Genomic DNA, 15,364 nt, shown 5'->3' with positions numbered 1-15,364 from the left:
CTGTTATACAGGCTAAAATTCCGACAGGATGCAAGATGCATAAGGAGCAGGAGAAAAACATGGAAACGGTTGATAACCATTGTAAATGATGCAACATTTTTTCCTAGGAAATCTTAAGGCTTCCAATGGCTTGCAGGTCTCCAGTTCAGCTAAAAGAAGAAAAATGGCATTCAGAAGATGAACAAAATGGAGTAACTCCTCTAACCCAGGCACAAAGAATGTTGCTTTTCTATTGCCTAGTACATCCAAATTTTCATCCTGGTAATCCTAGAGCTTTCGTGGATGACATATTTTACCCATTCCAGCACAGGTGAATCCATGAAAGCAGACAATGCAGAATTCATGTTACATAGAAAAGCAGAGATGTGAGAAGAACCTGATACAGCGAACAGCCTGAGCCTGTGGGGGTGGAGGGCAGAGTGAGAAAGGGAGGAGAGAATCAGGAGGAGGAGGGGAAAGAAAGTAGCTTTTATCCCAGCCGCACTGCTGTGAATGCACAGCATCTTAAGCTGTGGATTCATTTTAACCCTTAAACAAAAAGAGATCATTTTACTCATGACAACAAAACTGCTTCAACTGTAACACTTTACTAATACACATTTTTATTTTCGTCTTATCTTTTAGAAGATAGTGATTTTGCTGATAATGAAAAACATTTGGAATGCCAGTGCAAAATAAAAATAACACACATTTGGGACATCTCTGCAATGTTCGTCATGTTTTGTTCATTTTGAGCATTTGATTCTTAGAAACATTAAAATCTCACTTGTGATATAATTTTATTTGAAGATTTGCCTTAATGTATTATAAAAAACTAAAAAGCTATTTTTTTCTTTTTACTATCTTTTCTAAAAAAAAAAGTTATATGTTCGGAAAGATTACTAGCATTAAAAATAATGTGTCAACCAACCAAAAAATATCTAAAACATAAAAAATGCTTCATGATTTGTGAAGAAAAAGATCCCAGGAAGTATGTATTGTATGTGTTGTCAGTCCTGCCTGTTCTCTCCTGGGGGTTCAGCAAAAGGCACCATGTGGCTTCTCAAATAGGTAGTTAGCTGCACACTGGGAAGAATCATGAACTATTTATTGAGGGATATAAAAATGTGGACACAATTACTAGATATGTGCCCCACCCCATTTTCTGGCAATGGTCTGGCAATAGACAGTCAGCTATGACAATGAGGTATGTGCCTGGGATGTTCATTACCTGACAGTGTGTGGTATATGCATGGTGCTGAAAATGTTTTACCTTTCCCATAGGAGTGTGGTGGTGCTTACTGGGAGATTTTCATCAGAATCAGAATACCTATGACACTCTTTATTGTCCTCCAGTTCATGAGAAACAACTTGGTTATTGCAAACAGTACTCAAAATCTGGTTTGCATTTAAAAAGCTGTTGGTCAGCTTTGTTAATCTGTCATAAAAAGGAAAAGTAATAAACATTAGGCAGCATATTTTTATGTAGGAGCCAACTCACTTTACCTGGCTGGGAGCTAGTTTTTTATGTATTTAATTACTCCAAATAAAGGAACACTTGAAAAACACATTGGAACTGATCTGTTGTAGAACTTTTAAACTGCATTACCACAATGGGTGTTAAGGGTCCTTAACTTTCAGTTTCAGGTTGTGGTGAAATTGACCACTTTGTGGTCAGTTTCAGCACACATAACTGCTTTACATGTACACATGTGTGATTATATATTTTTTTCTGTTTGTAATGCTTTTAGAGATTTTCTCTTACTTAATCAACTATTGTCTTAATAAACTTCATAAACTATTGTCATTGTGACATTACCTCTCTTTCAAAGCATTAGATAGAAGTAAAAACACAGTAGGGGTTTTACCCTTGCCCACTCTATTTTTGGGTGATCATACATTTTAAAGCAGAGATAACAATCCAATGTGATTTTCTGATTTGAAATAGAAACTATTTACATAATAGCACTCTTTTTTAAGTGCCACTCTACCTTGTCTCATTATAATCCTAAAAGTACTACAGTTCCATCAGTGGGACCAAAACATTACTTTTAGGCTTTTGTGCCAGCTTTTACCTTTTTAATGTAGAGTTTTTTTTTTGACTATCCTGTATAGTGTTTGTTGTCACCTTAACATGTTTAAAGGTAACCCTTTACCTATTAGAATACTCAAAACAAACATGTGACTAATTTATCAGTAAGAGGAGAAAAAGTAACAATACCTTTGGCTCCATTACAACAGAATTATACAAACCCTACTTCTATTTGTGACCTGTGAATCCTTATCCAAATCTTATTTAAAATTGTGTTTTATATAATATCCCCCTGTGATATATAGGGTGAGAGGAAGAACCCTTCCATACTTCATCTTTTGACCATTGTTCATTCCCTATTGTTACAATACAACAGGGGTTCACCTTTCCTAACCAATTCTTCTACAAAAAACACTGTGCATTTTTACTTTATTTAATTATAATTTTCTATTCCTACTTTATCTTTACCACTCAGTTAAGCGTGACATATATACCCAAATACTCTTAACATATTACATACAATATCGACAACCACCAAAACACAAAGACCAAGGAAAGGTGGGGGACAGGAGGCAGGCCGGCTAACACGCCCACATATAGAAAGGGAACATATGTTACAGCCTACATGGTTACTAATGTGACTATATGGTCAATATTGACCGATCCCAGCCGTTATTCATATAACGCTCAATCCATGGTGACCATATTTTTTGAAATTTAGAAACTGAGGCAGTCAATATCGTTCTCATCTTTTCATTCACCAAAAACCAGGACATTTTATTTTTAACTTGTTGCACATTGGGGGTTTCAGACCACCATGCTGAAGTGGACAGATATGTTATCAATTTAAATTGAATATTAGTACAAAATGATGGTTTCAAACACAAAAGTGCCTCTGCTGTCTTTTTAGGAAATGCGCGTCCCATCAGAGTATATTTGCTATTTGATATACCCTCGTCCAAAATGTTCTTATTTTAGGGCACTCCCACCATATATGATAGAGAGTTCTTAGTTTATTACATCCTTTAAAACATTTACCCTCATAGGTCGGCTGGAATTTAGTAAGCCTAGATGGAACCATATACCATCTTAACTTCAAGTTTCTACTGCTGAAGCATTAATGGTACTATGGGCCACTGCAGACCATATCTGATTCCAGTCTTCCTGTTGCAGTGACATACCCATATCTGCCTCCCATTTAGGTATATAGAATGGCATGGCCATATTTGTCTGAACTAAAGTATTATACAAAGCTGATAAAACTCCTTTTACCTTTACGTTCTGTACACAGTTTCTCAAATCACGTCATATTATTAATTCCAACAGTTAATCTCAACCTAGTTTGTATAAAATGCCTGATCTGGAGATACGTAAAGAGTTCCTCCGTTGGAGCTTCATATTTTTCTCTAATCTCACTAAAAGATAAAATCCCTGCCATATTAATAAAATGACAAATTCTATAGTCCTAAGAGTCCTTTTCTACCTAGAAAAACACCTCGGTTCCTCCAGACTAGGAGGAAACAACGGGTTCCCAAATATAGAACTTACTGGGCTATGGCCAGACATAAGTCTCCCCATATATCTAATAGAGTCCCATATCTTTAATGAGTGTCTCAGTATTGGATTGGTAATATGACGCCGTTGTACCTCTGGAATCCAGAGTAATGTATCTATTGAAATTGGCGCCACCAATGTTTTCTTAATGGAAACCCATTTAAGAATATTCTTTTGGGCATGATACTATAACAGAGGAGTAACTTGAGCAGCTCTATAGTATGAGTTCAAATGCGGCACCGATAGGCCGCCCAGGTTCCTAGATCGATGTAAGGTATGTCTTGGAACTCGTGGGCGCTTTGCCCCCCAAATATATTCTAACATTTTGCTTTGTAGCATTTTTATTACCTGGTTAGGCATAGCTAATGGAAGAACTCTCATGGGATATGGGAACTTTGGTAACCAGGATATCTTTACAGAAGCTATGCAGCCCCACCATGAAATTTGATAACGTTTCCATGTTTCTAATAAACCGATTAAATGTTTCACTAAATCAGGGATATTGACACTATACAGGCGCTCATATGATGAAGGAATATATATACCCAGGTAGCTAATTCTTTGTAACTCCCATTGAAAGGGAAAAGATTCTTCAAGCAGTTTTACCACTTCTGTTGATAAATTAAAATTAATAGCCTTACATTTTGATTTATTTAACTGCAGCCCCGAGAAGGCCTGAAAGTCTTCCATTACCTTCATCAGGTTGGGCAAAGTTACCATGGGGTTCAGACTAAGGAGACTAAGGAGAACTAAGAGAGACTAAGGAGAATATTATCCACAAAAAGACAGAGTTTATGTTCCCTATTTCCCTATGTTCCCTATTTATCTCTATACCCTGAACGTCAACATTATTTCGGATAGCTATAGCCAGGGGTTCTACTGCCAGTGCAAAGAGCAATGGCGACAGTGGGCAACCCTGCCTGGTACCCCTGCCTATGGAAAAACGTTCTGAACAGTATCCCATATATTGTAATTAATAAATGCTTATATAAAAAAAAATATAAATGCTTTAGGGGAGTCATACAATGAGGAAACACATTTACAAAAGTTCTCTCCAAAGCCCCATTTGTTTAATAATGATATAAGATATGGCCATAACACTGAGTCAAACCTTTTATTTTTTTCCAAACTCAGTAAAAAAGCTGATGTCTTATTTTGTTTAGCTTGTTGACTTAGTACACGGAGGATATTGCATTTATCTCCCACTTGTCTGGGTATAGAGCCCGTTTAGTCAGCCGACACTAGGTCACCCAAACGATCTTCCAATATTGTCGCCAATATCTTTTCATCCAGATTAAGAAGAGAAATCGGCCTATAATTAGGCATCATTGCATCAGTAGAGGGTTTTGGTAGCATACAGATGGCTGCTTCCAAACTCAAGTCAAGGGCTTCCCCTTTCAAAATTTCATTAAATGTCTCCACCAAATGAGGTCCCAGTATTTGCTGGTATTTTTTTATAATATATTGCCGTGAACCCATCAGGTCCTGGTCTCTTATTGGGTTTAAAATCCCCAATAGCTTTAATCACCTCCAACAAGGTGATAGGGGCTTCCATAATTTCTATTCCGTTAGCGGTAATTTTTGGGAGATTTATAAACTGAAAGAATGTTTCCATAGCCCTCTTATCAAAAGAATAAGGGGTTTGGTACAGTTTTTGTAGATGTTCATAAAATTCCTGCAATATATATATATTGGATTACTAGTGGGACCAATCCCCTTTACCCTCAGTCTTTAGGTGTTTGGGCGTCTTTCCGAGTACCTCAGCCTATTTGCCAATAATGTATGCATTTTATTACTATAACTATAAAATGTATTATTTGACCATCTCAACGTTTTCTCAGCAATAGATGCTGTGCAAAGATTCATTTGTGTACGGACCTCCTCCATTTGTCATCTTATACCCTTATTTAATGATATTTTGTATTGCATTCTCAGCTTTTCATATTTAGATTCTAACTCCATTACTTTTGCCCTACATTCCTTTTTAATCTGTGTGGCTATCTGTATGAGTCGTCCCCTTACCACCGTCCTATGCGCCGCCCATACCACAACAGGTGATGACGAAAGTTGTTGATTTAAGGAGAAATACTCAACCAAAATCCCTTGTGTTTTTTGGTCCACCTCAGGGTTACTGAGCAGAGAGTCATTAAGTGACCATCTAAACATATCAGGCTTAAGAAAAAGAGAAGACAATGTAGCCCAAACTGCATCATGGTCTGACCATGAGATTGCCAAAATATCACAAGACAAAACCAAGGGCAATGCTTTTTGATGTATTAAAATTTGGTCTATACGGGTAAATAGTTGATGGGGATGGGAATAATATGTATACTCCATTTCTTTAGGATGTAATTCCCTCCACATATCTGACAACATTTCAGATCTCACCAAATCCAGCAATTTATTTGATAATATATTATCCCCAGATACAGCAGCATCCATAGATATTCTTCTCTTATCTATACTTGGTATTAGTGGAACATTGGTGTCACCACACATCATCAAATAACCTTGCACATTTTTACGCACCAAAATAATCAGCTGTTCAAAAAAAAGCAGCTGATTCCCATTAGGAGCATCGTAAGACACCAATGTCACTTTAGCGTCATTTAATGTTCCAACCAATATCAAGTATCGACCATCTTCATCCACCACCTTTCTATCCAATTGAAATGACACTGTCTTCCTAAAGCCAATAAGCACCCCTCTTCATTTTACTGCTGCATTAGCTTTGAAGACAATTGGGTAGGCCGCATGAAAATATTTTGGACAGGAGGAGGAAGTGACACCGGGACCAGGGCCTATCAATAAATACTTATTACCATCAAGCCATTTTCTAAATATTCAACTAACCATTTAAAAAAAAAAATAAAAAAAATGATGCTCTTTTCAAGTACATAATTAATATTCCATATAATCTAGTAGATAAATATCCCACTTAACCCGAATAATATATCAATTTGACAAGGGGCCTTCGTACATTTTTTACCAACATTATTCCATAACCCCTAAATAAAGCAGGAAGAAAAAAGAAAAAGAGGGGACACAAATAAACTATTCAGATATTGCTCTGATAGAGTCTCAATCGTTTAAGTGGATCTGTGACCTTACGCACCTTAGTCCACTTTTGCTGATGTATTAAGATTTTCCACTTGGCCTGATTTCTCATATTGATCACAGGCGTAAAGTCCCATTTCCTGAAACTGATTTCTGGCCTCCTCTAATGAAGAGATAGCTTGTACTTGCCCCCATATGTAAATAACAATTTAAAGGGGAAGCCCCATCTTTAGGGGATCTGTTGATTCTGTAGGATCCGAAGGAATGGTTTCATCTCTCTGCGGCACAATATCATTGCTGGAGCTAAGTCCATAAAAAGCTGGTAATTATGACCCTGAAAAGTGAGGGGTTCCTTCTTTCTGGCTGCCTTCATTTTCGCATCTATGACATAGGGGTAATGCAACTTAACCCACAATGTCCCTTGGTGGACAATCAGCTTTTGGTTTTACTAATGTGCGGTGTGCACAGTCCAATTCTAGCTTTTCCACTGCTATCTCAGGACATATATCACAAAAAATAGCAGTCACTGTTGTATTAAGATCAGTTATGCTTTCTGGTAAGCCACAAATGCGGAGGTTAGAGCGGCGAGCCCTGTTCTCATAATCCTCTTTTTTTTTTTATGTAAAAGCTGTACCTCCTGTCTCAAATACTCAATATCCTCTTCGTGCCACTCTAGGACAGTGGTAACATTATCTACTCGCCCCTCAAGTTGTACTATACACTGGCCCAGCTCTCTTAGCTCCCTTGTAAAATGCTCTGTAATTTTCTTAGTAGTACTCTCCAATGCTGTATGTAACATTAACTGAATTTTTTCCAAAAGGCTTTCTGAATCTGAACTGGCTGTAACTGAACCACTGGTGTTGGGGGCAGGCTCCCTGGATTCATCTCTGTTTCACTAGAGCACTCACTTTTTTCCTGACACATGTGAATGGAGGAATCCTCCATCTTGGCTCTCCTGCATGCTGAGGCTGTCTGTGTTAACACACGCTGCTGCCTGCTCTTACCGTGAGTCGGCATCTGATATTCTCCAGCTGCAAGCCTCCCTGTATACTGCTACTCACTCAGGGAGCTTCCCAATGCCAAAACCGCCGCTTGGGGAATCAGGGTTTTTACTCTAAATTGTTAGTTTGCCAAGCCTAATATGTTGAACAATATAAGTGGGAAGAGCAAAAGACAGCTTTTTATGGCAAGCTAATACTGGTAAAACAATTATTTTTTTTATTATAGGTAGTTTCTGCACATCGTAATGCAAAGAACAAAAGACAAAAACAAAGCTTTGTGGGCTCATTCCACTATATCATGAGACTCAGTTTACATATCAGATGGTGTTGGTTTCTTGTAGTGAGTATTTGTCTAATACCCAATGCGTTTTGCACATTGGCTTCTTCTGGGGATACAGAGACTCACTCTGGGTGTATCATAATAAAAATTCATTTTTTTTTTACTATTTCTTCATTACTATTTTGCTATTTGACATATACATAAGAAGCATACATTTAGAAAGACATAGCGTACATATTTGTAACAAAAATATTCAAATGATTACATAAATTGCTGATTAGTTATATTGTAGTAAAGTTTGTAAAATGTGTATTGTCATTGTAGTTTTTGTGTATTTTATTGTTTGCAATTGCAGTGTGCATTGTATTTATGCAGTGTGCATTATCTTTAAAGACTTGTTTGTTGTTGAATCAAACATGAAATGGAGAAAGAAAAAGAAAGGGTAGGGTAAGGTTCCTAGTATATTGAGTGTACAATTAAAAGCTGACTGCGTTGCTTCATACCATATGCTAATTCTGACCTGTATAGAGGATTTGGTTAGAAAATACCATAGATCATACTTCTTACTCAATGTCCTGATAAGGATAGATTCGACTTACTTGGATTAGTGTCGGACTAGCGATTAATTAATTGTTCGGATGTTCATGTTCTCAATCCCAGTTGTAAATGTAGTTGAATTCAGTGTTTTTGTATTTGTATTGGATTCCAGATATAGGGGTCTGGAAAACATATTTGAATTAATATGTGATTGATATATAGCAAATTTGCTGTATAATGTACTGGTTACTTATTTTTTTTTCGTTTTCAAAAAAGTTTAATATTTTTCTAATTATAAAGTACAAATATTGGTAAAATAAACAACAAGAAGAAGGGAAAGGAAACACAGTATAAGGGGGTCATCAAAGATAATTATCATTTCTTAACTGTCTAAACTGGCCTAGATTTCCATATTCCAAAAAAACTCCAAAACTATTACCTATTAATTGTTATCTATACAAAAGGTTTAATCAACAGTTATTATAACAAAACCATTCTTCTGAACTTTCAGGTCCCCTTACTCTATATCATAATTATCTCAAGTAACCAGGGGTGGGTAACAAACATAAGGGAAACAAAGAAAAAACATTTGAGCATTTGAACTATGGGAGATAAAGAAAAAAAGAGGGGGGAAGGAAACCAACTGGTTGAGGAAGAGTATGGACGGCGTTCCACTCCTAGAGATTACACATTGCCAAATTCAACTCACGGGTCCCATTTCTTATAAAACTTATTCAGGTTGTTTTTAAGGGTACATGTCAATTTATCCTTAATATCAAATTAATCATGTAGAAAAGTTTTTTGTCGTGCGGAAATAGTGTGCCATAGACCGCAGATATCCTCCCTTTAGCTTCAATGATCATGCTACAAGATTTTTCAAACGCAGTGCTCTGGTAAGGAGGAGACAGCCCTTTAAGCTTATTTTGGATAAAGGATTTGATAGCACCTGAAAACCTCTGCTGACGGGATGGCGAATTTCTCTTGTAGGTGTGAATAACTAAGGATGACTTTCCCATCTAACAAATCTCCAGTGTGGAAAAACCCCTTGTTGCTCCAGCACACAAATCGACCCTGATCGCACCTAGGAAGAAATTCAGGGCTTTGCCAAAGAGGTGTAAGAGGAGCATGTTGGGAGTGAAGTTTGTAATTGTTTTTTTGCCCATCCTAAACTGCTAAAGCATAAGAGAGAAAGGGGCGGAGATTTACATGTCTCTTATTGGAAGGTATCCACATAAGTACCTCTATCAGTATGAAAGGAAGCTAGGGTTTCCAGGTCAGTCCATTGCGGTCTAGGATGTGGTAGAGTGCTCTGTCCCAGAGCTGCTATTTGAGCTGCTCTATGGTATAGTGTTATATTGGGAACTCCCAAACCTCCCAATTTCTTTGGGGTATACAACGTTGACACATTGATACTGTGTTGCTTGTTGCCCCATACAAATTTGAGTAGCTTGTTCAGTATGTTTTAAAGAATCCTTTTAGGGATCGCAATAGGGAGTGTCCTAAATAGATATATTAGTCTCGGTAAAATTTTCATTTTAATTATTGCTATTCTTCCAAACCATAATGGAGGGGAAGAATGCCGTCTAAGTCTCTTGCTATTATGCGGAACAAAACAAAGGGGGATAGTTGGCTGAATAAAGCGTTTTCAGAGAGGGGGTAATTTGTATGCCAAGATAAGCGATGGCTTTAGTATTCCACTTAAACATTTTTTTAAATTCCCTTGTGTTACTACAGATTCTGGGAGTGAGATGTTAAGGGCCACTGATTTATTTCTAATCATTTTTAGTTAGATCTGAAAACAGATCTAACACTTTTAACAGGTTAGGTAAGGAAATTAGCGGAGCTGAAACATACATTAAGGCGTCATCCGAAAACTAACCGCATTTATGTTCTGTAGGTCCACATTTGACAGCCTTAAAAACTGGGGTAAGTCTTATACTTATCGCTAGGGGGTCAATTTATAAGGCGAACAGTAGGGGAGATAAAGGGCAACCCTGCCTAGTACCTCTGCTAATTTTGATAAAAGGAGAGTATTACCCCTTCTTTGCTATTCTTACTGAAGGTGTTGAGTATATGGACATAATCACTCTAAGGAACGCCGGGCTAACCCCATTTTTACTAGTAGTGCATTTAAATATTCCATGGACAGACTATCAAATGCTTTGTGCAGATCCAGCGAAAATAACAATACTTCTTTTTCTGGGCCCCCATCCCATTTTCCTTGTATGACCGATAAATCAATAGTTCTCCTGGTTTGATTAGGAGCTTGACGGTGGTCTAAAAACCCTACCTGATCTGGGTGGATATACGGATCTAAAAAGTCCCCTAAACGTAGAGATAAAATTTTTTTCAATATTTTTAGGTCACAATTAATCAGGGAGATAGGCCTGTAATTTGCAATTTCTGTGTGGTCTTTATCTGGTTAAGGTAATATACTTAATAGTGCTTTATTATCTTCTTCAGGACCACTATTACCCTTACGCAGGTAATTAAACTACAATGTTAAATGGGGGGCCAAAATTTCTCCAAATGTTTTATAATAAATGTTGGGCAAACCATCTGCTCGCTATTGGTTTTTAGGTTATATATAACTTTCGGCATGTCTTCTGCTAAAAACTCGTTATCTAGAAGTTTAGCGTGAGATTTACGTAGTCTTGGTATTGGAAGTCTGGAAGAAAAAGAGTCCATTTTAGCTTCTGCTTTTTTAGAGCCCATCTGCTTAAACCATATATCTAGCTCTTAAACTTGGTGACCTGTCCACTAAGCAGTACAAGAGGGGAACCAAACAACCACATTTTGGGAAATGGGAAAACAAGTGGGTTGCCTTGTAGCTTATGGCTAGCCATAAAGACATTTTTTTGGCTTAAAACAAAACAAAAATGGTCAGGAAACCTGACCGAACTGGGAGTGGGAGATGCAAAAAGGGGTAAGGAGAAGGGGTTTAAATGTCCTCCTTCTCTGTACAGGTTGTTAATCGAAAATCTGGCCATCGATTAACCAGTTCTTTTAGTTTTCCGGATTTAATTTCGGATTGCATTTTCAATACAGGGACTGCAGTACACTGCTTGGCCACTAAAGTTTTGATCGCGCTGTTCTGCAGAAAAAGCTGTTAGGTCTTGCTTACTAAACTAAATACAGGTTGAGACGTTCTTGCTACCTGCTCTCTGGAACTGTGCCAGATGTCCACAGTGCTGCAAGAGGAAGCCTGGCCTGTGTGTGGGGGTAAATATAAAAAAAAAATCCTGAATTTTCGAAATTCCCACATTCCTACAGGTCCAGAGGTTGCCGGAAATTTGATTGTCAACCTGTATCATAGCTGGGGACAAGTCCACAAAAATCTGGACAGTGTAACCATCTATGGAGAATTCTGGAAGAGACCTGACAACCTTCATTAAAGCTCCTTAGTATGATAATAGTGAAGCTTCACTATGACATCCCTTGGGTCGCCATCTGCCCTGGGTGCCTTTGCTGGGGGCCCTGGGGGCTCTATGCAGTCGGTCAAATTCCAGATGTAGATCAACGCAGGATGGCAGCATAGATTTGAGGAATGCTTTTACTGTAGAATCAAGATTTTTAATATTTTCAGGTAAGCCCGGATTCTAAAATTATCACCCCTGGAACGATTTCCCAAATCTTCTATTTTACTCTGTGCTAATTCCAATCTTTTTTTCCAAAAAACCAGATAGCTGATTTTCCTTCCAATAAATCTAGGCTTGTTGACCCAGGGAATGAAAGTCCTTTTTCAGGTCAGTGGTGATCTTAGTTATGACCTTATCCTATTACCTCTTCAACAATGCTGCAAATCTGGCATCTGGGTAGCATCCCCAGAATTCACAGTGCTGATATAAGTGGACCTATTCAGACAGGCATACAATCTGTCTTAGTTTCTCTTCAGACGCATAAGTACATCTACCTGTTTTTGTTCAGTAATTCTGCCTTTCATTTTTTTTTTACCTGTATACATACCCACTATGCCTTCCTTGTCTCCATCTCTGTGAAAACGTAGAGTTGGTCCTTCTACTTCTAACTGGTAAAACACATGCATTGTAATGTGAGGTAGGTACTTCCTGGAAAATAAATGGATTTCATAACACAGGTTTCAATACAAGTTTTCAACCAATTTTGATTGCACTGCTAGATTTCTGAACCCTTTCTTTTATCAGTCCATATGTGGGCCAGACTACAGTATAATTTTTATTTAAATAACACTTAAAACCTGTGTGAAACTTTTACCTTTAATTATTGCTAGTGTAGATAATGGTTCAAATAGTCAGAATATCAGCAGGCCATGCAGCCCTGTAGCTTCAGACTAAATGTCCTTTTTTTTTTTTTAAATGATGGTGTGAGGATTAGCATCTAACAGTAGGTTAGCAATAAGGCAACTCCAGGGGTCAGCTTCTCTTTAGGGCTCCTGCACCTATTTATTGAACAAAGAAAAAACAAAACAGTCTTCCCTCCCAGGGGTGGTATCAGCAACACAAAATGTTGTACATTGTGTGCTGTCACCGGGGGAAGCCCTGGGCGTCTTTCCCTTCTTCTTATAAGGCGGACTCTGAGACTTCCCTCAGGCTGCAGACCTCTCTTTCCAAATACACATCACTCAAAGTTCCATCCCGCTAGTTAGCCTTGCAAATTGATAAACAATTAGGTAAAGGTCTTTATATTCTGTCTGTTACAGGCCTTTATAGTCTTCTTTCTGGGTACTCCTCTTTTTATTGCTAGCACTACCTACTATGCTATTCCATACTTATTATCTCTATTACTGACATACATGTAATAACCTGGCACTACCGTCCTTTTCTTCTGATCCCCTTGGCCTTAATTAAATTTTAAAACAAGTTTTGCTGCTAGAAATGTTTTCATAACAAACTTTATTATAGATATATCACTATTATTCTTCGATATTTCTAATATACAAAATAGTTATGTACCTTATTATGAATTACGTTGGAATATTTTGTGCAGGAATAATATTTGATTATGTATTATATGCCTCTAGTCTGTACACATGGTAAACAATATATTAATGTATGTATGTATGTTTATAATATATTTAGACTGTATTCTGTACTCACTACTGCTCCGCAAATGTACTGCTACCACTGAGGTAGCCTTTACTGGGCGAAACGCATTGGGTGCTTGCGGGTGCATGTATGCGATTACATCACTATGCTGCTTCAATTTTGCTCTTATTATTGCCAGATGATTTATGTCTAGAGCCTTACCGGCCCACTACTGGCTACTCCCAAACAATGTGAGATTGGGTGAGGTAGCTAGAAGAAGGAAGAAGACCAACAAGGATGCCGGTGCGATTTCATGATTTCATTACAGGCATTCAAGAGTAGTAACCCCAATCTCTTTTTCACACATGAGCAAATTTTAAATTGTCCTATGAACACTTCCTAATAACCAGGGTTGGGACTGTTTCTTACAAGCAGACATATGCAAACATACAGGAAACCACTGACATTTAAGGGCTATGTATGTTTTATTTAGCATAACCAGCTCGTAAGAGACACATTTTATGATAATATATATATATATATATATATATATATATATAATATTTACTAACTCACAACTTTAGTGGATGCCTGGTGCCTCCTTAATACTACTGACCGTAGTTACACATGCTATTCTAAAGCCCACACATCCTTCTAAAGCATAGATTTTATTCTAGTGGATGAACCCCCTTTCTCCCAGGTATCCTACTTCTCTAATGGTATGCATAATGGAATACACTTCATGTAAACAAAGGGAACGCATCGCCATTTACACTAATTTTCAAGAGAGAGCTACCAAGGCATATAGAACTTTCTTGGAAACAGGCACCTCAGATTTCAAGAAATCCCTCTAAACGTCACAGGTATAACATTCAGCCATTATGGCAATCGGTGAAAGATCAGCTTTTGATCTCATTTGACCCTTTCATACCTAGGCTGAATACGCCTCATCAAAATGAAGCCCAAAGAATTACAAAATCTTTTAAAATTTTTAGATCCCTAATTTGGGCTGGTAAGAGAGTCATGCTGGCCATGTGGATTTTGGAGCAGTCGGTTAAAAATGGAGGTCTCAACTTCCCAGATGTGGCTTCATATACCTGGGCTGTGATTATGAGACATATCAGAGACTGGCTGCATGACACACACTACTACACTCACCCAGACTTGGATCAACATCTGCTACCCCATTTTAGTTTAACTTATGTTATGCATGTACATAGGGAGTTACTACCACCTGAAGGCCTAATTGATTTCAACTTAACAGCTACTTATCTCTCTTGTTACCATTGTGGGGGAACCCAGACTTCCCGGATATGATACATGGGGCATCTGATAGTGCCAGCCAAGATCTCAGCCCTTTGAGAATTTATTCCTTTGTAAACAGCTTAACTAAAAAAACAATTTCTCATGCAGTGGCTTCCACACTGTACCCTTCTGCCCTTAGATTATGGATCAAGGAGATCAGGCATGAGTAGAGGGGCTAAACATTTCCCAAATAGCACTCCTGATGACTCCCTCCCCAATGTATAAAGAGATGAAACTGAAACTTTTCCATGGCATATATATCTCTTCCCTTCGCTCCTACCAGATGGAGACTTGTATCTCCCCCTAGTGCTTGAAATGTGGAGCACCGGAGGCTGATCTATTCCAAATGTTATGGAACTGCCCTAAGATCAAATGTTTCTGGTGGCTGGTAGTATCATACACTTTAAACTATTTGGTAAACTATTTACCGCCAACCTCAACCTGGGTCATATTTGAAACCATATCTTTACAGGGGATACGTATTGTCAAAGAACCTTAATGAGAAAAAGCTCTTAGAGGCCAATTGCAGACAATCCGATATCATGCAGACTTGTGCAGTTTCCAGATACATTTTACTTAAGATTTGTGAATTGTTTGTACTTGTGCTCATTTTCAC

At 37.9% G+C, this 15,364-nt stretch overlaps 1 protein-coding gene across 6 annotated transcripts in view; it reads left to right on the top strand.

Annotated features, from left to right (window-relative positions):
* The window catches only part of PC (pyruvate carboxylase), a 318,614-nt gene that overhangs the window by 239,383 nt on the left and 63,867 nt on the right, over window positions 1-15,364 (top strand). The gene's annotated exons all lie outside the window — the stretch shown is intronic.

The sequence above is a fragment of the Pyxicephalus adspersus genome, chromosome 9, assembly GCF_032062135.1.
Source record: "Pyxicephalus adspersus chromosome 9, UCB_Pads_2.0, whole genome shotgun sequence".
Taxonomy (NCBI): domain Eukaryota; kingdom Metazoa; phylum Chordata; class Amphibia; order Anura; family Pyxicephalidae; genus Pyxicephalus; species Pyxicephalus adspersus.
Note: the sequence above shows the minus strand (reverse complement) of the source record. Positions and strands in the feature narration are given on the sequence as shown.